The sequence below is a fragment of the Channa argus genome, unplaced genomic scaffold (genome assembly GCF_033026475.1).
Source record: "Channa argus isolate prfri unplaced genomic scaffold, Channa argus male v1.0 Contig009, whole genome shotgun sequence".
Lineage (NCBI taxonomy): Eukaryota > Metazoa > Chordata > Actinopteri > Anabantiformes > Channidae > Channa > Channa argus.
Window position 1 is genome coordinate 547,429 of NW_027125228.1, and position 23,298 is coordinate 570,726.

At 41.8% G+C, this 23,298-nt stretch overlaps 24 pseudogenes; all 24 read left to right on the forward strand.

Annotated features, from left to right (window-relative positions):
• Positions 1-328: 328 nt before the first annotated feature.
• LOC137110133 (5S ribosomal RNA) lies at positions 329-447 on the forward strand (annotated as a pseudogene).
• Positions 448-1,315: 868 nt separating this feature from the next.
• Positions 1,316-1,434, forward strand: LOC137110103 (5S ribosomal RNA; annotated as a pseudogene).
• An 857-nt stretch (positions 1,435-2,291) lies between these two features.
• Positions 2,292-2,410, forward strand: LOC137110999 (5S ribosomal RNA; annotated as a pseudogene).
• Positions 2,411-3,267: 857 nt separating this feature from the next.
• Positions 3,268-3,386, forward strand: LOC137110052 (5S ribosomal RNA; annotated as a pseudogene).
• An 867-nt stretch (positions 3,387-4,253) lies between these two features.
• On the forward strand, positions 4,254-4,372 carry LOC137110871 (5S ribosomal RNA; annotated as a pseudogene).
• Positions 4,373-5,229: 857 nt separating this feature from the next.
• On the forward strand, positions 5,230-5,348 carry LOC137111000 (5S ribosomal RNA; annotated as a pseudogene).
• Positions 5,349-6,215: 867 nt separating this feature from the next.
• On the forward strand, positions 6,216-6,334 carry LOC137110670 (5S ribosomal RNA; annotated as a pseudogene).
• Positions 6,335-7,191: 857 nt separating this feature from the next.
• LOC137110781 (5S ribosomal RNA) lies at positions 7,192-7,310 on the forward strand (annotated as a pseudogene).
• Positions 7,311-8,167: 857 nt separating this feature from the next.
• LOC137110624 (5S ribosomal RNA) lies at positions 8,168-8,286 on the forward strand (annotated as a pseudogene).
• An 867-nt stretch (positions 8,287-9,153) lies between these two features.
• Positions 9,154-9,272, forward strand: LOC137110460 (5S ribosomal RNA; annotated as a pseudogene).
• Positions 9,273-10,130: 858 nt separating this feature from the next.
• Positions 10,131-10,249, forward strand: LOC137111351 (5S ribosomal RNA; annotated as a pseudogene).
• An 868-nt stretch (positions 10,250-11,117) lies between these two features.
• LOC137111352 (5S ribosomal RNA) lies at positions 11,118-11,236 on the forward strand (annotated as a pseudogene).
• An 868-nt stretch (positions 11,237-12,104) lies between these two features.
• Positions 12,105-12,223, forward strand: LOC137110053 (5S ribosomal RNA; annotated as a pseudogene).
• An 867-nt stretch (positions 12,224-13,090) lies between these two features.
• LOC137110939 (5S ribosomal RNA) lies at positions 13,091-13,209 on the forward strand (annotated as a pseudogene).
• Positions 13,210-14,066: 857 nt separating this feature from the next.
• LOC137111113 (5S ribosomal RNA) lies at positions 14,067-14,185 on the forward strand (annotated as a pseudogene).
• Positions 14,186-15,042: 857 nt separating this feature from the next.
• On the forward strand, positions 15,043-15,161 carry LOC137110809 (5S ribosomal RNA; annotated as a pseudogene).
• Positions 15,162-16,018: 857 nt separating this feature from the next.
• On the forward strand, positions 16,019-16,137 carry LOC137110055 (5S ribosomal RNA; annotated as a pseudogene).
• Positions 16,138-17,004: 867 nt separating this feature from the next.
• On the forward strand, positions 17,005-17,123 carry LOC137110872 (5S ribosomal RNA; annotated as a pseudogene).
• Positions 17,124-17,980: 857 nt separating this feature from the next.
• LOC137110672 (5S ribosomal RNA) lies at positions 17,981-18,099 on the forward strand (annotated as a pseudogene).
• Positions 18,100-18,956: 857 nt separating this feature from the next.
• LOC137110461 (5S ribosomal RNA) lies at positions 18,957-19,075 on the forward strand (annotated as a pseudogene).
• Positions 19,076-19,933: 858 nt separating this feature from the next.
• Positions 19,934-20,052, forward strand: LOC137111353 (5S ribosomal RNA; annotated as a pseudogene).
• An 868-nt stretch (positions 20,053-20,920) lies between these two features.
• LOC137110134 (5S ribosomal RNA) lies at positions 20,921-21,039 on the forward strand (annotated as a pseudogene).
• Positions 21,040-21,907: 868 nt separating this feature from the next.
• On the forward strand, positions 21,908-22,026 carry LOC137110104 (5S ribosomal RNA; annotated as a pseudogene).
• Positions 22,027-22,883: 857 nt separating this feature from the next.
• Positions 22,884-23,002, forward strand: LOC137111001 (5S ribosomal RNA; annotated as a pseudogene).
• Positions 23,003-23,298: the final 296 nt, after the last annotated feature.

Sequence of the window (23,298 nt, forward strand, 5' to 3'; positions counted from 1 at the left end):
CACTTTCTGTGGGAAATTGCTTATTTTGTTTATTATGTTGGCCTTGGTTCGCCCTGAGTTGTAGTGTCATGTTTTGTTTGACACTTTCTTTCGTTTAAAATAAATATCATTCTGTTGGAACATCTCGATCCTGGATTTTGGTTTGGGGATCGGAGAGGGAACATGCTAATTTATCTTTGTATGTTGCACCCTGACCCCCTAGACAGGGGCGTAACAGACCAGTACAGTTATAGTACTTTGTACTTTGCCACATTTATCTTCTTCTTAGCAAGTGTCATGCATTCTGCTTCTCCAGCGTTTTTAAGAGCTGTTGATGATATCAAATGCAGCTTACGGCCACACCGCTTTCTAAACGCCCGATCTCGTCCGATCTCGGCAGCCAAATAGAGCCGGGCCTGGTTAGTACTTGGTAGGAAGACCGCCTGGGAATACCAGGTGCTGTAAGCTTTTTTGCTTGGGTTTACGGGCAGCACAAGCTGGTGTTACTGCCTATTTATTCATAGAAATTGTTCTATATTTTCATCAAATTTTGTTCTTTAATTGCTGTTTTGCTACTTTATTGGTTTGCCGACCATCGTGCTTCATTACTAGTAGACCATGTTACGGTCCTGGCCATATGTGTTGTTTTTATTTTCTTGTTCTTATAGGTGCCCTGCCTGATTGGCCGGATTGGGGGGCAGTACAGGAAGCTGATTGGTCCATCCTACACTTCCTGGAGTTTTAAAAGTACGGTTCCCAACAGCTAGCGAGGCTCTTTCTGGCATCAGCACCTGTTTGCTGTTCTTGGTTTCCAAACCTTATTTAGCATTTTTGAATTGTTAGGTTTTGTGCCGTGGTTTTGTTTATAAATTGTATATTTTGTAAATAGTATTAAATCTGTAGGGGTGGACTGCCATTTTTCTTTTGATTGTTTTCTCTTGTTTTCACATTAGGGAGTTAGGGTTAGCGACTGTCTTTTGGTTTGTTTCTTTCTATCAGGCTAGCTAGCACTTTCTGTGGGAAATGGCTTATTTTGTTTATTATGTTGGCCTTGGTTCGCCCTGAGTTGTAGTGTCATGTTTTGTTTGACACTTTCTTTCGTTTAAAATAAATATCATTCTGTTGGAACATCTCAATCCTGGATTTTGGTTTGGGGATCGGAGAGGGAACATGCAAATTTATCTTTGTATGTTTCACCCTGATCCCCTAGACAGGGGCGTAACAGACCAGTACAGTTATAGTACTTTGTACTTTGCCACATTTATCTTATTCTTAGCAAGAGTCATGCATTCTGCTTCTCTAGCGTTTTTAAGAGCTGTTGATGATGTCAAATGCAGCTTACGGCCACACCGCTCTCTAAGTGCCCGATCTCGTCCGATCTCGGCAGCCAAATAGAGCCGGGCCTGGTTAGTACTTGGTAGGAAGACCGCCTGGGAATACCAGGTGCTGTAAGCTTTTTTGCTTGGGTTTACGGGCAGCACAAGCTGGTGTTACTGCCTATTTATTCGTAGAAATTGTTCTATATTTTCATCAAATTTTGTTCTTTCATTGCTGTTTTGCTACTTTATTGGTTTGCCAACCATCGTGCTTCATTACTAGTAGACCATGTTACGGTCCTGGCCATATGTGTTGTTTTTATTTTCTTGTTCTTATAGGTGCCCTGCCTGATTGGCCGGATTGGGGGGCAGTACAGGAAGTTGATTGGTCCATCCTACACTTCCTGGAGTTTTAAAAGTACGGTTCCCAAAAGCTAGCGAGGCTCTTTCTGGCATCAGCACCTGTTTGCTGTTCTTGGTTTCCAAACCTTATTTAGCATTTTTGAATTGTTAGGTTTTGTGCCGTGGTTTTGTTTATAAATTGTATATTTTGTAAATAGTATTAAATCTGTAGGGGTGAACTGCCATTTTCTTTGGACTGTTTTCACATTAGGGAGTTAGGGTTAGCGACTGTCTTTTGGTTTGTTTATTTCTATCAGGCTAGCTAGCACTCTCTGTGGGAAATGGCTTATTTTGTTTATTATGTTGGCCTTGGTTCGCCCTGAGTTGTAGTGTCATGTTTTGTTTGACACTTTCTTTCGTTTAAAATAAATATCATTCTGTTGGAACATCTCGATCCTGGATTTTGGTTTGGGGATCGGAGAGGGAACATGCTAATTTATCTTTGTATGTGGCACCCTGACCCCCTAGACAGGGGCGTAACAGACCAGTACAGTTATAGTACTTTGTACTTTGCCACATTTATCTTCTTCTTAGCAAGTGTCATGCATTCTGCTTCTCCAGCGTTTTTAAGAGCTGTTGATGATGTCAAATGCAGCTTACGGCCACACCGCTCTCTAAGCGCCCGATCTCGTCCGATCTCGGCAGCCAAATAGAGCCGGGCCTGGTTAGTACTTGGTAGGAAGACCGCCTGGGAATACCAGGTGCTGTAAGCTTTTTTGCTTGGGTTTACGGGCAGCACAAGCTGGTGTTACTGCCTATTTATTCGTAGAAATTGTTCTATATTTTCATCAAATTTTGTTCTTTCATTGCTGTTTTGCTACTTTATTGGTTTGCCAACCATCGTGCTTCATTACTAGTAGACCATGTTACGGTCCTGGCCATATGTGTTGTTTTTATTTTCTTGTTCTTATAGGTGCCCTGCCTGATTGGCCGGATTGGGGGGCAGTACCGGAAGCTGAGTGGTCCATCCTACACTTCCTGGAGTTTTAAAAGTACGGTTCCCAACAGCTAGCGAGGCTCTTTCTGGCATCAGCACCTGTTTGCTGTTCTTGGTTTCCAAACCTTATTTAGTATTTCTGAATTGTTAGGTTTTGTGCCGTGGTTTTGTTTATAAATTGTATATTTTGTAAATAGTATTAAATCTGTAGGGGTGAACTACCATTTTCTTTGGACTGTTTTCACATTAGGGAGTTAGGGTTAGCGACTGTCTTTTGGTTTGTTTATTTCTATCAGGCTAGCTAGCACTTTCTGTGGGAAATGGCTTATTTTGTTTATTATGTTGGCCTTGGTTCGCCCTGAGTTGTAGTGTCATGTTTTGTTTGACACTTTCTTTCGTTTAAAATAAATATCATTCTGTTGGAACATCTCGATCCTGGATTTTGGTTTGGGGATCGGAGAGGGAACATGCTAATTTATCTTTGTATGTTGCACCCTGACCCCCTAGACAGGGGCGTAACAGACCAGTACAGTTATAGTACTTTGTACTTTGCCACATTTATCTTCTTCTTAGCAAGTGTCATGCATTCTGCTTCTCCAGCGTTTTTAAGAGCTGTTGATGATGTCAAATGCAGCTTATGGCCACACCGCTCTCTAAGCGCCCGATCTCGTCAGATCTCGGCAGCCAAATAGAGCCGGGCCTGGTTAGTACTTGGTAGGAAGACCGCCTGGGAATACCAGGTGCTGTAAGCTTTTTTGCTTGGGTTTACGGCCAGCACAAGCTGGTGTTACTGCCTATTTATTCATAGAAATTGTTCTATATTTTCATCAAATTTTGTTCTTTCATTTCTGTTTTGCTACTTTATTGGTTTGTCAACCATCTTGCTTCATTACTAGTAGACCATGTTACGGTCCTGGCCATATGTGTTGTTTTTATTTTGTTGTTCTTATAGGTGCCCTGCCTGATTGGCCGGATTTGGGGGAAGTACAGGAAGCTGATTGGTCCATCCTACACTTCCTGGAGTTTTAAAAGTACGGTTCCCAACAGCTAGCGAGGCACTTTCTGGCAGCAGCACCTGTTTGCTGTTCTTGGTTTCCAAACCTTATTTAGCATTTTTGAATTGTTAGGTTTTGTGCCGTGGTTTTGTTTATAAATTGTGTATTTTGTAAATAGTATTAAATCTGTAGGGGTGAACAGCCATTTTCTTTTGATTGTTTTCTCTTGTTTTCACATTAGGGAGTTAGGGTTAGCGACTGTCTTTTGGTTTGTTTATTTCTATCAGGCTAGCTAGCACTTTCTGTGGGAAATGGCTTATTTTGTTTATTATGTTGGCCTTGGTTCGCCCTGAGTTGTAGTGTCATGTTTTGTTTGACACTTTCTTTCGTTTAAAATAAATATCATTCTGTTGGAACATCTCGATCCTGGATTTTGGTTTGGGGATCGGAGAGGGAACATGCTAATTTATCTTTGTATGTTGCACCCTGACCCCCTAGACAGAGGCGTAACAGACCAGTACAGTTATAGTACTTTGTACTTTGCCACATTTATCTTCTTCTTAGCAAGGGTCATGCATTCTGCTTCTCCAGCGTTTTTGAGAGCTGTTGATGATGTCAAATGCAGCTTACGGCCACACTGCTCTCTAAGCGCCCGATCCCGTCCGATCTCGGCAGCCAAATAGGGCCGGGCCTTGTTAGTACTTGGTAGGAAGACCGCCTGGGAATACCACGTGCTGTAAGCTTCTTTGCTTGGGTTTACGGGCAGCACAAGCTGGTGTTACTGCCTATTTATTCATAGAAATTGTTCTATATTTTCATCAAATTTTGTTCTTTCATTGCTGTTTTGCTACTTGATTGGTTTGTCAACCATCGTGCTTCATTACTAATAGACCATGTTACGGTCCTGGCCATATGTGTTGTTTTTATTTTCTTGTTCTTATAGGTGCCCTGCCTGATTGGCCGGATTGGGGGGCAGTACAGGAAGCTGATTGGTCCATCCTACACTTCCTGGAGTTTTAAAAGTACGGTTCCCAACAGCTAGCGAGGCTCTTTCTGGCATCAGCACCTGTTTGCTGTTCTTGGTTTCCAAACCTTATTTAGCATTTTTGAATTGTTAGGTTTTGTGCCGTGGTTTTGTTTATAAATTGTATATTTTGTAAATAGTATTAAATCTGTAGGGGTGAACTGCCATTTTCTTTGGACTGTTTTCACATTAGGGAGTTAGGGTTAGCGACTGTCTTTTGGTTTGTTTATTTCTATCAGGCTAGCTAGCACTTTCTGTGGGAAATGGCTTATTTTGTTTATTATGTTGGCCTTGGTTCGCCCTGAGTTGTAGTGTCATGTTTTGTTTGACAGTTTCTTTCGTTTAAAATAAATATCATTCTGTTGGAACATCTCGATCCTGGATTTTGGTTTGGGGATCGGAGAGGGAACATGCTAATTTATCTTTGTATGTGGCACCCTGACCCCCTAGACAGGGGCGTAACAGACCAGTACAGTTATAGTACTTTGTACTTTGCCACATTTATCTTCTTCTTAGCAAGTGTCATGCATTCTGCTTCTCCAGCGTTTTTAAGAGCTGTTGATGATGTCAAATGCAGCTTACGGCCACACCGCTCTCTAAGCGCCCGATCTCGTCCGATCTCGGCAGCCAAATAGAGCCGGGCCTGGTTAGTACTTGGTAGGAAGACCGCCTGGGAATACCAGGTGCTGTAAGCTTTTTTGCTTGGGTTTACGGGCAGCACAAGCTGGTGTTACTGCCTATTTATTCATAGAAATTGTTCTATATTTTCATCAAATTTTGTTCTTTCATTGCTGTTTTGCTACTTTATTGGTTTGTCAACCATCGTGCTTCATTACTAATAGACCATGTTACGGTCCTGGCCATATGTGTTGTTTTTATTTTCTTGTTCTTATAGGTGCCCTGCCTGATTGGCCGGATTGGGGGGCAGTACCGGAAGCTGAGTGGTCCATCCTACACTTCCTGGAGTTTTAAAAGTACGGTTCCCAACAGCTAGCGAGGCTCTTTCTGGCATCAGCACCTGTTTGCTGTTCTTGCTTTCCAAACCTTATTTAGCATTTTTGAATTGTTAGGTTTTGTGCCGTGGTTTTGTTTATAAATTGTATATTTTGTAAATAGTATTAAATCTGTAGGGGTGGACTGCCATTTTCTTTTGATTGTTTTCTCTTGTTTTCACATTAGGGAGTTAGGGTTAGCGACTGTCTTTTGGTTTGTTTATTTCTATCAGGCTAGCTAGCACTTTCTGTGGGAAATGGTTTATTTTGTTTATTATGTTGGCCTTGGTTCGCCCTGAGTTGTAGTGTCATGTTTTGTTTGACACTTTCTTTCGTTTAAAATAGATATCATTCTGTTGGAACATCTCGATCCTGGATTTTGGTTTGGGGATCGGAGAGGGAACATGCTAATTTATCTTTGTATGTTGCACCCTGACCCCCTAGACAGGGGCGTAACAGACCAGTACAGTTATAGTGCTTTGTACTTTGCCACATTTATCTTCTTCTTAGCAAGTGTCATGCATTCTGCTTCTCCAGCGTTTTTGAGAGCTGTTGATGATGTCAAATGCAGCTTATGGCCACACTGCTCTCTAAGCGCCCGATCCCGTCCGATCTCGGCAGCCAAATAGGGCCGGGCCTTGTTAGTACTTGGTAGGAAGACCGCCTGGGAATACCAGGTGCTGTAAGCTTCTTTGCTTGGGTTTACGGGCAGCACAAGCTGGTGTTACTGCCTATTTATTCATAGAAATTGTTCTATATTTTCATCAAATTTTGTTCTTTCATTGCTGTTTTGCTACTTTATTGGTTTGTCAACCATCGTGCTTCATTACTAGTAGACCATGTTACGGTCCTGGCCATATGTGTTGTTTTTATTTTCTTGTTCTTATAGGTGCCGTGCCTGATTGGCCGGATTTGGGGGAAGTACAGGAAGCTGATTGGTCCATCCTACACTTCCTGGAGTTTTAAATGTACGGTTCCCAACAGCTAGCGAGGCTCTTTCTGGCAGCAGCACCTGTTTGCTGTTCTTGGTTTCCAAATCTTATTTAGCATTTTTGAATTGTTAGGTTTTGTGCCGTGGTTTTGTTTATAAATTGTATATTTTGTAAATAGTATTAAATCTGTAGGGGTGAACTGCCATTTTCTTTGGACTGTTTTCACATTAGGGAGTTAGGGTTAGCGACTATCTTTTGGTTTGTTTATTTCTATCAGGCTAGCTAGCACTTTCTGTGGGAAATGGCTTATTTTGTTTATTATGTTGGCCTTGGTTCGCCCTGAGTTGTAGTGTCATGTTTTGTTTGACACTTTCTTTCGTTTAAAATAAATATCATTCTGTTGGAACATCTCAATCCTGGATTTTGGTTTGGGGATCGGAGAGGGAACATGCAAATTTATCTTTGTATGTTTCACCCTGACCCCCTAGACAGGGGCGTAACAGACCAGTACAGTTATAGTACTTTGTACTTTGCCACATTTATCTTCTTCTTAGCAAGTGTCATGCATTCTGCTTCTCTAGCGTTTTTAAGAGCTGTTGATGATGTCAAATGCATGTTACGGCCACACCGCTCTCTAAGCGCCCGATCTCGTCCGATCTCGGCAGCCAAATAGGGCCGGGCCTGGTTAGTACTTGGTAGGAAGACCGCCTGGGAATACTAGGTGCTGTAAGCTTTTTTGCTTGGGTTTACGGGCAGCTCAAGCTGGTGTTACTGCCTATTTATTCATAGAAATTGTTCTATATTTTCATCAAATTTTGTTCTTTCATTGCTGTTTTGCTACTTTATTGGTTTGCCAACCATCGTGCTTCATTACTAGTAGACCATGTTACGGTCCTGGCCATATGTGTTGTTTTTATTTTCTTGTTCTTATAGGTGCCCTGCCTGATTGGCCGGATTTGGGGGAAGTACAGGATGCTGATTGGTCCATCCTACACTTCCTGGAGTTTTAAATGTACGGTTCCCAACAGCTAGCGAGGCTCTTTCTGGCAGCAGCACCTGTTTGCTGTTCTTGGTTTCCAAATCTTATTTAGCATTTTTGCATTGTTAGGTTTTGTGCCGTGGTTTTGTTTATAAATTGTATATTTTGTAAATAGTATTAAATCTGTAGGGGTGAACTGCCATTTTCTTTGGACTGTTTTCACATTAGGGAGTTAGGGTTAGCGACTGTCTTTTGGTTTGTTTTTTTCTATCAGGCTAGCTAGCACTTTCTGTGGGAAATGGCTTATTTTGTTTATTATGTTGGCCTTGGTTCGCCCTGAGTTGTAGTGTCATGTTTTGTTTGACACTTTCTTTCGTTTAAAATAAATATCATTCTGTTGGAACATCTCGATCCTGGATTTTGGTTTGGGGATCGGAGAGGGAACATGCTAATTTATCTTTGTATGTTGCACCCTGACCCCCTAGAAAGGGGCGTAACAGACCAGTACAGTTATAGTAGTTTGTACTTTGCCACATTTATCTTCTTCTTAGCAAGTGTCATGCATTCTGCTTCTCTAGCGTTTTTAAGAGCTGTTGATGATGTCAAATGCATGTTACGGCCACACCGCTCTCTAAGCGCCCGATCTCGTCTGATCTCGGCAGCCAAATAGGGCCGGGCCTGGTTAGTACTTGGTAGGAAGACCGCCTGGGAATACCAGGTGCTGTAAGCTTTTTTGCTTGGGTTTACGGGCAGCTCAAGCTGGTGTTACTGGCTATTTATTCATAGAAATTGTTCTATATTTTCATCAAATTTTGTTCTTTCTTTGCTGTTTTGCTACTTTATTGGTTTGTCAACCATCGTGCTTCATTACTAGTAGACCATGTTACGGTCCTGGCCATATGTGTTGTTTTTATTTTCTTGTTCTTATAGGTGCCCTGCCTGATTGGCCGGATTTGGGGGAAGTACAGGAAGCTGATTGGTCCATCCTACACTTCCTGGAGTTTTAAAAGTACGGTTCCCAACAGCTAGCGAGGCTCTTTCTGGCAGCAGCAACTGTTTGCTGTTCTTGGTTTCCAAATCTTATTTAGCATTTTTGAATTGTTAGGTTTTGTGCCGTGGTTTTGTTTATAAATTGTATATTTTGTAAATAGTATTAAATCTGTAGGGGTGGACTGCCATTTTCTTTTGATTGTTTTCTCTTGTTTTCACATTAGGGAGTTAGGGTTAGCGACTATCTTTTGGTTTGTTTATTTCTATCAGGCTAGCTAGCACTTTCTGTGGGAAATGGCTTATTTTGTTTATTATGTTGGCCTTGGTTCGCCCTGAGTTGTAGTATCATGTTTTGTTTGACACTTTCTTTCGTTTAAAATAAATATCATTCTGTTGGAACATCTCAATCCTGGATTTTGGTTTGAGGATCGGAGAGGGAACATGCAAATTTATCTTTGTATGTTTCACCCTGACCCCCTAGACAGGGGCGTAACAGACCAGTACAGTTATAGTACTTTGTACTTTGCCACATTTATCTTCTTCTTAGCAAGTGTCATGCATTCTGCTTCTCTAGCGTTTTTAAGAGCTGTTGATGATGTCAAATGCATGTTACGGCCACACCGCTCTCTAAGCGCCCGATCTCGTCCGATCTCGGCAGCCAAATAGGGCCGGGCCTGGTTAGTACTTGGTAGGAAGACCGCCTGGGAATACCAGGTGCTGTAAGCTTTTTTTGCTTGGGTTTACGGGCAGCTCAAGCTGGTGTTACTGCCTATTTATTCATAGAAATTGTTCTATATTTTCATCAAATTTTGTTCTTTCATTGCTGTTTTGCTACTTTATTGGTTTGTCAACCATCGTGCTTCATTACTAGTAGACCATGTTACGGTCCTGGCCATATGTGTTGTTTTTATTTTCTTGTTCTTATAGGTGCCCTGCCTGATTGGCCGGATTTGGGGGAAGTACAGGAAGCTGATTGGTCCATCCTACACTTCCTGGAGTTTTAAAAGTACGGTTCCCAACAGCTAGCGAGGCTCTTTCTGGCAGCAGCACCTGTTTGCTGTTCTTGGTTTCCAAATCTTATTTAGCATTTTTGAATCGTTAGGTTTTGTGCCGTGGTTTTGTTTATAAATTGTATATTTTGTAAATAGTATTAAATCTGTAGGGGTGAACTGCCATTTTCTTTGAACTGTTTTCACATTAGGGAGTTAGGGTTAGCGACTGTCTTTTGGTTTGTTTCTTTCTATCAGGCTAGCTAGCACTTTCTGTGGGAAATTGCTTATTTTGTTTATTATGTTGGCCTTGGTTCGCCCTGAGTTGTAGTGTCATGTTTTGTTTGACACTTTCTTTCGTTTAAAATAAATATCATTCTGTTGGAACATCTCGATCCTGGATTTTGGTTTGGGGATCGGAGAGGGAACATGCTAATTTATCTTTGTATGTTGCACCCTGACCCCCTAGACAGGGGCGTAACAGACCAGTACAGTTATAGTACTTTGTACTTTGCCACATTTATCTTCTTCTTAGCAAGTGTCATGCATTCTGCTTCTCCAGCGTTTTTAAGAGCTGTTGATGATATCAAATGCAGCTTACGGCCACACCGCTCTCTAAACGCCCGATCTCGTCCGATCTCGGCAGCCAAATAGAGCCGGGCCTGGTTAGTACTTGGTAGGAAGACCGCCTGGGAATACCAGGTGCTGTAAGCTTTTTTGCTTGGGTTTACGGGCAGCACAAGCTGGTGTTACTGCCTATTTATTCGTAGAAATTGTTCTATATTTTCATCAAATTTTGTTCTTTCATTGCTGTTTTGCTACTTTATTGGTTTGCCGACCATCGTGCTTCATTACTAGTAGACCATGTTACGGTCCTGGCCATATGTGTTGTTTTTATTTTCTTGTTCTTATAGGTGCCCTGCCTGATTGGCCGGATTGGGGGGCAGTACAGGAAGCTGATTGGTCCATCCTACACTTCCTGGAGTTTTAAAAGTACGGTTCCCAACAGCTAGCGAGGCTCTTTCTGGCATCAGCACCTGTTTGCTGTTCTTGGTTTCCAAACCTTATTTAGCATTTTTGAATTGTTAGGTTTTGTGCCGTGGTTTTGTTTATAAATTGTATATTTTGTAAATAGTATTAAATCTGTAGGGGTGGACTGCCATTTTTCTTTTGATTGTTTTCTCTTGTTTTCACATTAGGGAGTTAGGGTTAGCGACTGTCTTTTGGTTTGTTTCTTTCTATCAGGCTAGCTAGCACTTTCTGTGGGAAATTGCTTATTTTGTTTATTATGTTGGCCTTGGTTCGCCCTGAGTTGTAGTGTCATGTTTTGTTTGACACTTTCTTTCGTTTAAAATAAATATCATTCTGTTGGAACATCTCGATCCTGGATTTTGGTTTGGGGATCGGAGAGGGAACATGCTAATTTATCTTTGTATGTTGCACCCTGACCCCCTAGACAGGGGCGTAACAGACCAGTACAGTTATAGTACTTTGTACTTTGCCACATTTATCTTCTTCTTAGCAAGTGTCATGCATTCTGCTTCTCCAGCGTTTTTAAGAGCTGTTGATGATATCAAATGCAGCTTACGGCCACACCGCTCTCTAAACGCCCGATCTCGTCCGATCTCGGCAGCCAAATAGAGCCGGGCCTGGTTAGTACTTGGTAGGAAGACCGCCTGGGAATACCAGGTGCTGTAAGCTTTTTTGCTTGGGTTTACGGGCAGCACAAGCTGGTGTTACTGCCTATTTATTCATAGAAATTGTTCTATATTTTCATCAAATTTTGTTCTTTAATTGCTGTTTTGCTACTTTATTGGTTTGCCGACCATCGTGCTTCATTACTAGTAGACCATGTTACGGTCCTGGCCATATGTGTTGTTTTTATTTTCTTGTTCTTATAGGTGCCCTGCCTGATTGGCCGGATTGGGGGGCAGTACAGGAAGCTGATTGGTCCATCCTACACTTCCTGGAGTTTTAAAAGTACGGTTCCCAACAGCTAGCGAGGCTCTTTCTGGCATCAGCACCTGTTTGCTGTTCTTGGTTTCCAAACCTTATTTAGCATTTTTGAATTGTTAGGTTTTGTGCCGTGGTTTTGTTTATAAATTGTATATTTTGTAAATAGTATTAAATCTGTAGGGGTGGACTGCCATTTTTCTTTTGATTGTTTTCTCTTGTTTTCACATTAGGGAGTTAGGGTTAGCGACTGTCTTTTGGTTTGTTTATTTCTATCAGGCTAGCTAGCACTTTCTGTGGGAAATGGCTTATTTTGTTTATTATGTTGGCCTTGGTTCGCCCTGAGTTGTAGTGTCATGTTTTGTTTGACACTTTCTTTCGTTTAAAATAAATATCATTCTGTTGGAACATCTCGATCCTGGATTTTGGTTTGGGGATCGGAGAGGGAACATGCTAATTTATCTTTGTATGTTGCACCCTGACCCCCTAGACAGGGGCGTAACAGACCAGTACAGTTATAGTACATTGTACTTTGCCACATTTATCTTCTTCTTAGCAAGTGTCATGCATTCTGCTTCTCCAGCGTTTTTAAGAGCTGTTGATGATGTCAAATGCAGCTTATGGCCACACCGCTCTCTAAGCGCCCGATCTCGTCAGATCTCGGCAGCCAAATAGAGCCGGGCCTGGTTAGTACTTGGTAGGAAGACCGCCTGGGAATACCAGGTGCTGTAAGCTTTTTTGCTTGGGTTTACGGCCAGCACAAGCTGGTGTTACTGCCTATTTATTCATAGAAATTGTTCTATATTTTCATCAAATTTTGTTCTTTCATTTCTGTTTTGCTACTTTATTGGTTTGTCAACCATCTTGCTTCATTACTAGTAGACCATGTTACGGTCCTGGCCATATGTGTTGTTTTTATTTTGTTGTTCTTATAGGTGCCCTGCCTGATTGGCCGGATTTGGGGGAAGTACAGGAAGCTGATTGGTCCATCCTACACTTCCTGGAGTTTTAAAAGTACGGTTCCCAACAGCTAGCGAGGCACTTTCTGGCAGCAGCACCTGTTTGCTGTTCTTGGTTTCCAAACCTTATTTAGCATTTTTGAATTGTTAGGTTTTGTGCCGTGGTTTTGTTTATAAATTGTGTATTTTGTAAATAGTATTAAATCTGTAGGGGTGAACAGCCATTTTCTTTTGATTGTTTTCTCTTGTTTTCACATTAGGGAGTTAGGGTTAGCGACTGTCTTTTGGTTTGTTTATTTCTATCAGGCTAGCTAGCACTTTCTGTGGGAAATGGCTTATTTTGTTTATTATGTTGGCCTTGGTTCGCCCTGAGTTGTAGTGTCATGTTTTGTTTGACACTTTCTTTCGTTTAAAATAAATATCATTCTGTTGGAACATCTCGATCCTGGATTTTGGTTTGGGGATCGGAGAGGGAACATGCTAATTTATCTTTGTATGTTGCACCCTGACCCCCTAGACAGAGGCGTAACAGACCAGTACAGTTATAGTACTTTGTACTTTGCCACATTTATCTTCTTCTTAGCAAGGGTCATGCATTCTGCTTCTCCAGCGTTTTTGAGAGCTGTTGATGATGTCAAATGCAGCTTACGGCGACACTGCTCTCTAAGCGCCCGATCCCGTCCGATCTCGGCAGCCAAATAGGGCCGGGCCTTGTTAGTACTTGGTAGGAAGACCGCCTGGGAATACCACGTGCTGTAAGCTTCTTTGCTTGGGTTTACGGGCAGCACAAGCTGGTGTTACTGCCTATTTATTCATAGAAATTGTTCTATATTTTCATCAAATTTTGTTCTTTCATTGCTGTTTTGCTACTTGATTGGTTTGTCAACCATCGTGCTTCATTACTAATAGACCATGTTACGGTCCTGGCCATATGTGTTGTTTTTATTTTCTTGTTCTTATAGGTGCCCTGCCTGATTGGCCGGATTGGGGGGCAGTACCGGAAGCTGATTGGTCCATCCTACACTTCCTGGAGTTTTAAAAGTACGGTTCCCAACAGCTAGCGAGGCTCTTTCTGGCATCAGCACCTGTTTGCTGTTCTTGGTTTCCAAACCTTATTTAGCATTTTTGAATTGTTAGGTTTTGTGCCGTGGTTTTGTTTATAAATTGTATATTTTGTAAATAGTATTAAATCTGTAGGGGTGAACTGCCATTTTCTTTGGACTGTTTTCACATTAGGGAGTTAGGGTTAGCGACTGTCTTTTGGTTTGTTTATTTCTATCAGGCTAGCTAGCACTTTCTGTGGGAAATGGCTTATTTTGTTTATTATGTTGGCCTTGGTTCGCCCTGAGTTGTAGTGTCATGTTTTGTTTGACACTTTCTTTCGTTTAAAATAAATATCATTCTGTTGGAACATCTCGATCCTGGATTTTGGTTTGGGGATCGGAGAGGGAACATGCTAATTTATCTTTGTATGTGGCACCCTGACCCCCTAGACAGGGGCGTAACAGACCAGTACAGTTATAGTACTTTGTACTTTGCCACATTTATCTTCTTCTTAGCAAGTGTCATGCATTCTGCTTCTCCAGCGTTTTTAAGAGCTGTTGATGATGTCAAATGCAGCTTACGGCCACACCGCTCTCTAAGCGCCCGATCTCGTCCGATCTCGGCAGCCAAATAGAGCTGGGCCTGGTTAGTACTTGGTAGGAAGACCGCCTGGGAATACCAGGTGCTGTAAGCTTTTTTGCTTGGGTTTACGGGCAGCACAAGCTGGTGTTACTGCCTATTTATTCATAGAAATTGTTCTATATTTTCATCAAATTTTGTTCTTTCATTGCTGTTTTGCTACTTTATTGGTTTGTCAACCATCGTGCTTCATTACTAATAGACCATGTTACGGTCCTGGCCATATGTGTTGTTTTTATTTTCTTGTTCTTATAGGTGCCCTGCCTGATTGGCCGGATTGGGGGGCAGTACCGGAAGCTGAGTGGTCCATCCTACACTTCCTGGAGTTTTAAAAGTACGGTTCCCAACAGCTAGCGAGGCTCTTTCTGGCATCAGCACCTGTTTGCTGTTCTTGGTTTCCAAACCTTATTTAGTATTTCTGAATTGTTAGGTTTTGTGCCGTGGTTTTGTTTATAAATTGTATATTTTGTAAATAGTATTAAATCTGTAGGGGTGAACTACCATTTTCTTTGGACTGTTTTCACATTAGGGAGTTAGGGTTAGCGACTGTCTTTTGGTTTCTTTATTTCTATCAGGCTAGCTAGCACTTTCTGTGGGAAATGGCTTATTTTGTTTATTATGTTGGCCTTAGTTCGCCCTGAGTTGTAGTGTCATGTTTTGTTTGACACTTTCTTTCGTTTAAAATAAATATCATTCTGTTGGAACATCTCGATCCTGGATTTTGGTTTGGGGATCGGAGAGGGAACATGCTAATTTATCTTTGTATGTTGCACCCTTACCCCCTAGACAGAGGCGTAACAGACCAGTACAGTTATAGTACTTTGTACTTTGCCACATTTATCTTCTTCTTAGCAAGGGTCATGCATTCTGCTTCTCCAGCGTTTTTGAGAGCTGTTGATGATGTCAAATGCAGCTTACGGCCACACTGCTCTCTAAGCGCCCGATCCCGTCCGATCTCGGCAGTCAAATAGGGCCGGGCCTTGTTAGTACTTGGTAGGAAGACCGCCTGGGAATACCACGTGCTGTAAGCTTCTTTGCTTGGGTTTACGGGCAGCACAAGCTGGTGTTACTGCCTATTTATTCATAGAAATTGTTCTATATTTTCATCAAATTTTGTTCTTTCATTGCTGTTTTGCTACTTTATTGGTTTGCCAACCATCGTGCTTCATTACTAGTAGACCATGTTACGGTCCTGGCCATATGTGTTGTTTTTATTTTCTTGTTCTTATAGGTGCCCTGCCTGATTGGCCGGATTGGGGGGCAGTACAGGAAGCTGATTGGTCCATCCTACACTTCCTGGAGTTTTAAAAGTACGGTTCCCAACAGCTAGCGAGGCTCTTTCTGGCATCAGCACCTGTTTGCTGTTCTTGGTTTCCAAACCTTATTTAGCATTTTTGAATTGTTAGGTTTTGTGCCGTGGTTTTGTTTATAAATTGTATATTTTGTAAATAGTATTAAATCTGTAGGGGTGAACTGCCATTTTCTTTGGACTGTTTTCACATTAGGGAGTTAGGGTTAGCGACTGTCTTTTGGTTTGTTTATTTCTATCAGGCTAGCTAGCACTCTCTGTGGGAAATGGCTTATTTTGTTTATTATGTTGGCCTTGGTTCGCCCTGAGTTGTAGTGTCATGTTTTGTTTGACACTTTCTTTCGTTTAAAATAAATATCATTCTGTTGGAACATCTCGATCCTGGATTTTGGTTTGGGGATCGGAGAGGGAACATGCTAATTTATCTTTGTATGTGGCACCCTGACCCCCTAGACAGGGGCGTAACAGACCAGTACAGTTATAGTACTTTGTACTTTGCCACATTTATCTTCTTCTTAGCAAGTGTCATGCATTCTGCTTCTCCAGCGTTTTTAAGAGCTGTTGATGATGTCAAATGCAGCTTATGGCCACACCGCTCTCTAAGCGCCCGATCTCGTCAGATCTCGGCAGCCAAATAGAGCCGGGCCTGGTTAGTACTTGGTAGGAAGACCGCCTGGGAATACCAGGTGCTGTAAGCTTTTTTGCTTGGGTTTACGGCCAGCACAAGCTGGTGTTACTGCCTATTTATTCATAGAAATTGTTCTATATTTTCATCAAATTTTGTTCTTTCATTTCTGTTTTGCTACTTTATTGGTTTGTCAACCATCTTGCTTCATTACTAGTAGACCATGTTACGGTCCTGGCCATATGTGTTGTTTTTATTTTGTTGTTCTTATAGGTGCCCTGCCTGATTGGCCGGATTTGGGGGAAGTACAGGAAGCTGATTGGTCCATCCTACACTTCCTGGAGTTTTAAAAGTACGGTTCCCAACAGCTAGCGAGGCTCTTTCTGGCAGCAGCACCTGTTTGCTGTTCTTGCTTTCCAAACCTTATTTAGCATTTTTGAATTGTTAGGTTTTGTGCCGTGGTTTTGTTTATAAATTGTATATTTTGTAAATAGTATTAAATCTGTAGGGGTGGACTGCCATTTTCTTTTAATTGTTTTCTCTTGTTTTCACATTAGGGAGTTAGGGTTAGCGACTGTCTTTTGGTTTGTTTATTTCTATCAGGCTAGCTAGCGCTTTCTGTGGGAAATGGTTTATTTTGTTTATTATGTTGGCCTTGGTTCGCCCTGAGTTGTAGTGTCATGTTTTGTTTGACACTTTCTTTCGTTTAAAATAGATATCATTCTGTTGGAACATCTCGATCCTGGATTTTGGTTTGGGGATCGGAGAGGGAACATGCTAATTTATCTTTGTATGTTGCACCCTGACCCCCTAGACAGAGGCGTAACAGACCAGTACAGTTATAGTACTTTGTACTTTGCCACATTTATCTTCTTCTTAGCAAGGGTCATGCATTCTGCTTCTCCAGCGTTTTTGAGAGCTGTTGATGATGTCAAATGCAGCTTACGGCCACACTGCTCTCTAAGCGCCCGATCCCGTCCGATCTCGGCAGCCAAATAGGGCCGGGCCTTGTTAGTACTTGGTAGGAAGACCGCCTGGGAATACCACGTGCTGTAAGCTTCTTTGCTTGGGTTTACGGGCAGCACAAGCTGGTGTTACTGCCTATTTATTCATAGAAATTGTTCTATATTTTCATCAAATTTTGTTCTTTCATTGCTGTTTTGCTACTTGATTGGTTTGTCAACCATCGTGCTTCATTACTAATAGACCATGTTACGGTCCTGGCCATATGTGTTGTTTTTATTTTCTTGTTCTTATAGGTGCCCTGCCTGATTGGCCGGATATGGGGGCAGTACAGGAAGCTGATTGGTCCATCCTACACTTCCTGGAGTTTTAAAAGTACGGTTCCCAACAGCTAGCGAGGCTCTTTCTGGCATCAGCACCTGTTTGCTGTTCTTGGTTTCCAAACCTTATTTAGTATTTCTGAATTGTTAGGTTTTGTGCCGTGGTTTTGTTTATAAATTGTATATTTTGTAAATAGTATTAAATCTGTAGGGGTGAACTACCATTTTCTTTGGACTGTTTTCACATTAGGGAGTTAGGGTTAGCGACTGTCTTTTGGTTTGTTTATTTCTATCAGGCTAGCTAGCACTTTCTGTGGGAAATGGCTTATTTTGTTTATTATGTTGGCCTTGGTTCGCCCTGAGTTGTAGTGTCATGTTTTGTTTGACACTTTCTTTCGTTTAAAATAAATATCATTCTGTTGGAACATCTCGATCCTGGATTTTGGTTTGGGGATCGGAGAGGGAACATGCTAATTTATCTTTGTATGTTGCACCCTGACCCCCTAGACAGGGGCGTAACAGACCAGTACAGTTATAGTACTTTGTACTTTGCCACATTTATCTTCTTCTTAGCAAGTGTCATGCATTCTGCTTCTCCAGCGTTTTTGAGAGCTGTTGATGATGTCAAATGCAGCTTATGGCCACACTGCTCTCTAAGCGCCCGATCCCGTCCGATCTCGGCAGCCAAATAGGGCCGGGCCTTGTTAGTACTTGGTAGGAAGACCGCCTGGGAATACCAGGTGCTGTAAGCTTCTGTGCTTGGGTTTACGGGCAGCACAAGCTGGTGTTACTGCCTATTTATTCATAGAAATTGTTCTATATTTTCATCAAATTTTGTTCTTTCATTGCTGTTTTGCTACTTTATTGGTTTGCCAACCATCGTGCTTCATTACTAGTAGACCATGTTACGGTCCTGGCCATATGTGTTGTTTTTATTTTCTTGTTCTTATAGGTGCCCTGCCTGATTGGCTGGATTGGGGGGCAGTACAGGAAGCTGATTGGTCCATCCTACACTTCCTGGAGTTTTAAAAGTATGGTTCCCAACAGCTAGCGAGGCTCTTTCTGGCATCAGCACCTGTTTGCTGTTCTTGGTTTCCAAACCTTATTTAGCATTTTTGAATTGTTAGGTTTTGTGCCGTGGTTTTGTTTATAAATTGTATATTTTGTAAATAGTATTAAATCTGTAGGGGTGAACTGCCATTTTCTTTGGACTGTTTTCACATTAGGGAGTTAGGGTTAGCGACTGTCTTTTGGTTTGTTTATTTCTATCAGGCTAGCTAGCACTTTCTGTGGGAAATGGCTTATTTTGTTTATTATGTTGGCCTTGGTTCGCCCTGAGTTGTAGTGTCATGTTTTGTTTGACACTTTCTTTCCTTTAAAATAAATATCATTCTGTTGGAACATCTCAATCCTGGATTTTGGTTTGAGGATCGGAGAGGGAACATGCAAATTTATCTTTGTATGTTTCACCCTGACCCCCTAGACAGGGGCGTAACAGACCAGTACAGTTATAGTACTTTGTACTTTGCCACATTTATCTTCTTCTTAGCAAGTGTCATGCATTCTGCTTCTCTAGCGTTTTTAAGAGCTGTTGATGATGTCAAATGCATGTTACGGCCACACCGCTCTCTAAGCGCCCGATCTCGTCCGATCTCGGCAGCCAAATAGGGCCGGGCCTGGTTAGTACTTGGTAGGAAGACCGCCTGGGAATACCAGGTGCTGTAAGCTTTTTTTGCTTGGGTTTACGGGCAGCTCAAGCTGGTGTTACTGCCTATTTATTCATAGAAATTGTTCTATATTTTCATCAAATTTTGTTCTTTCATTGCTGTTTTGCTACTTTATTGGTTTGTCAACCATCGTGCTTCATTACTAGTAGACCATGTTACGGTCCTGGCCATATGTGTTGTTTTTATTTTCTTGTTCTTATAGGTGCCCTGCCTGATTGGCCGGATTTGGGGGAAGTACAGGAAGCTGATTGGTCCATCCTACACTTCCTGGAGTTTTAAAAGTACGGTTCCCAACAGCTAGCGAGGCTCTTTCTGGCAGCAGCACCTGTTTGCTGTTCTTGGTTTCCAAATCTTATTTAGCATTTTTGAATCGTTAGGTTTTGTGCCGTGGTTTTGTTTATAAATTGTATATTTTGTAAATAGTATTAAATCTGTAGGGGTGAACTGCCATTTTCTTTGAACTGTTTTCACATTAGGGAGTTAGGGTTAGCGACTGTCTTTTGGTTTGTTTCTTTCTATCAGGCTAGCTAGCACTTTCTGTGGGAAATTGCTTATTTTGTTTATTATGTTGGCCTTGGTTCGCCCTGAGTTGTAGTGTCATGTTTTGTTTGACACTTTCTTTCGTTTAAAATAAATATCATTCTGTTGGAACATCTCGATCCTGGATTTTGGTTTGGGGATCGGAGAGGGAACATGCTAATTTATCTTTGTATGTTGCACCCTGACCCCCTAGACAGGGGCGTAACAGACCAGTACAGTTATAGTACTTTGTACTTTGCCACATTTATCTTCTTCTTAGCAAGTGTCATGCATTCTGCTTCTCCAGCGTTTTTAAGAGCTGTTGATGATATCAAATGCAGCTTACGGCCACACCGCTCTCTAAACGCCCGATCTCGTCCGATCTCGGCAGCCAAATAGAGCCGGGCCTGGTTAGTACTTGGTAGGAAGACCGCCTGGGAATACCAGGTGCTGTAAGCTTTTTTGCTTGGGTTTACGGGCAGCACAAGCTGGTGTTACTGCCTATTTATTCGTAGAAATTGTTCTATATTTTCATCAAATTTTGTTCTTTCATTGCTGTTTTGCTACTTTATTGGTTTGCCGACCATCGTGCTTCATTACTAGTAGACCATGTTACGGTCCTGGCCATATGTGTTGTTTTTATTTTCTTGTTCTTATAGGTGCCCTGCCTGATTGGCCGGATTGGGGGGCAGTACAGGAAGCTGATTGGTCCATCCTACACTTCCTGGAGTTTTAAAAGTACGGTTCCCAACAGCTAGCGAGGCTCTTTCTGGCATCAGCACCTGTTTGCTGTTCTTGGTTTCCAAACCTTATTTAGCATTTTTGAATTGTTAGGTTTTGTGCCGTGGTTTTGTTTATAAATTGTATATTTTGTAAATAGTATTAAATCTGTAGGGGTGGACTGCCATTTTTCTTTTGATTGTTTTCTCTTGTTTTCACATTAGGGAGTTAGGGTTAGCGACTGTCTTTTGGTTTGTTTCTTTCTATCAGGCTAGCTAGCACTTTCTGTGGGAAATTGCTTATTTTGTTTATTATGTTGGCCTTGGTTCGCCCTGAGTTGTAGTGTCATGTTTTGTTTGACACTTTCTTTCGTTTAAAATAAATATCATTCTGTTGGAACATCTCGATCCTGGATTTTGGTTTGGGGATCGGAGAGGGAACATGCTAATTTATCTTTGTATGTTGCACCCTGACCCCCTAGACAGGGGCGTAACAGACCAGTACAGTTATAGTACTTTGTACTTTGCCACATTTATCTTCTTCTTAGCAAGTGTCATGCATTCTGCTTCTCCAGCGTTTTTAAGAGCTGTTGATGATATCAAATGCAGCTTACGGCCACACCGCTTTCTAAACGCCCGATCTCGTCCGATCTCGGCAGCCAAATAGAGCCGGGCCTGGTTAGTACTTGGTAGGAAGACCGCCTGGGAATACCAGGTGCTGTAAGCTTTTTTGCTTGGGTTTACGGGCAGCACAAGCTGGTGTTACTGCCTATTTATTCATAGAAATTGTTCTATATTTTCATCAAATTTTGTTCTTTAATTGCTGTTTTGCTACTTTATTGGTTTGCCGACCATCGTGCTTCATTACTAGTAGACCATGTTACGGTCCTGGCCATATGTGTTGTTTTTATTTTCTTGTTCTTATAGGTGCCCTGCCTGATTGGCCGGATTGGGGGGCAGTACAGGAAGCTGATTGGTCCATCCTACACTTCCTGGAGTTTTAAAAGTACGGTTCCCAACAGCTAGCGAGGCTCTTTCTGGCATCAGCACCTGTTTGCTGTTCTTGGTTTCCAAACCTTATTTAGCATTTTTGAATTGTTAGGTTTTGTGCCGTGGTTTTGTTTATAAATTGTATATTTTGTAAATAGTATTAAATCTGTAGGGGTGGACTGCCATTTTTCTTTTGATTGTTTTCTCTTGTTTTCACATTAGGGAGTTAGGGTTAGCGACTGTCTTTTGGTTTGTTTCTTTCTATCAGGCTAGCTAGCACTTTCTGTGGGAAATGGCTTATTTTGTTTATTATGTTGGCCTTGGTTCGCCCTGAGTTGTAGTGTCATGTTTTGTTTGACACTTTCTTTCGTTTAAAATAAATATCATTCTGTTGGAACATCTCAATCCTGGATTTTGGTTTGGGGATCGGAGAGGGAACATGCAAATTTATCTTTGTATGTTTCACCCTGATCCCCTAGACAGGGGCGTAACAGACCAGTACAGTTATAGTACTTTGTACTTTGCCACATTTATCTTATTCTTAGCAAGAGTCATGCATTCTGCTTCTCTAGCGTTTTTAAGAGCTGTTGATGATGTCAAATGCAGCTTACGGCCACACCGCTCTCTAAGTGCCCGATCTCGTCCGATCTCGGCAGCCAAATAGAGCCGGGCCTGGTTAGTACTTGGTAGGAAGACCGCCTGGGAATACCAGGTGCTGTAAGCTTTTTTGCTTGGGTTTACGGGCAGCACAAGCTGGTGTTACTGCCTATTTATTCGTAGAAATTGTTCTATATTTTCATCAAATTTTGTTCTTTCATTGCTGTTTTGCTACTTTATTGGTTTGCCAACCATCGTGCTTCATTACTAGTAGACCATGTTACGGTCCTGGCCATATGTGTTGTTTTTATTTTCTTGTTCTTATAGGTGCCCTGCCTGATTGGCCGGATTGGGGGGCAGTACAGGAAGTTGATTGGTCCATCCTACACTTCCTGGAGTTTTAAAAGTACGGTTCCCAAAAGCTAGCGAGGCTCTTTCTGGCATCAGCACCTGTTTGCTGTTCTTGGTTTCCAAACCTTATTTAGCATTTTTGAATTGTTAGGTTTTGTGCCGTGGTTTTGTTTATAAATTGTATATTTTGTAAATAGTATTAAATCTGTAGGGGTGAACTGCCATTTTCTTTGGACTGTTTTCACATTAGGGAGTTAGGGTTAGCGACTGTCTTTTGGTTTGTTTATTTCTATCAGGCTAGCTAGCACTCTCTGTGGGAAATGGCTTATTTTGTTTATTATGTTGGCCTTGGTTCGCCCTGAGTTGTAGTGTCATGTTTTGTTTGACACTTTCTTTCGTTTAAAATAAATATCATTCTGTTGGAACATCTCGATCCTGGATTTTGGTTTGGGGATCGGAGAGGGAACATGCTAATTTATCTTTGTATGTGGCACCCTGACCCCCTAGACAGGGGCGTAACAGACCAGTACAGTTATAGTACTTTGTACTTTGCCACATTTATCTTCTTCTTAGCAAGTGTCATGCATTCTGCTTCTCCAGCGTTTTTAAGAGCTGTTGATGATGTCAAATGCAGCTTACGGCCACACCGCTCTCTAAGCGCCCGATCTCGTCCGATCTCGGCAGCCAAATAGAGCCGGGCCTGGTTAGTACTTGGTAGGAAGACCGCCTGGGAATACCAGGTGCTGTAAGCTTTTTTGCTTGGGTTTACGGGCAGCACAAGCTGGTGTTACTGCCTATTTATTCGTAGAAATTGTTCTATATTTTCATCAAATTTTGTTCTTTCATTGCTGTTTTGCTACTTTATTGGTTTGCCAACCATCGTGCTTCATTACTAGTAGACCATGTTACGGTCCTGGCCATATGTGTTGTTTTTATTTTGTTGTTCTTATAGGTGCCCTGCCTGATTGGCCGGATTTGGGGGAAGTACAGGAAGCTGATTGGTCCATCCTACACTTCCTGGAGTTTTAAAAGTACGGTTCCCAACAGC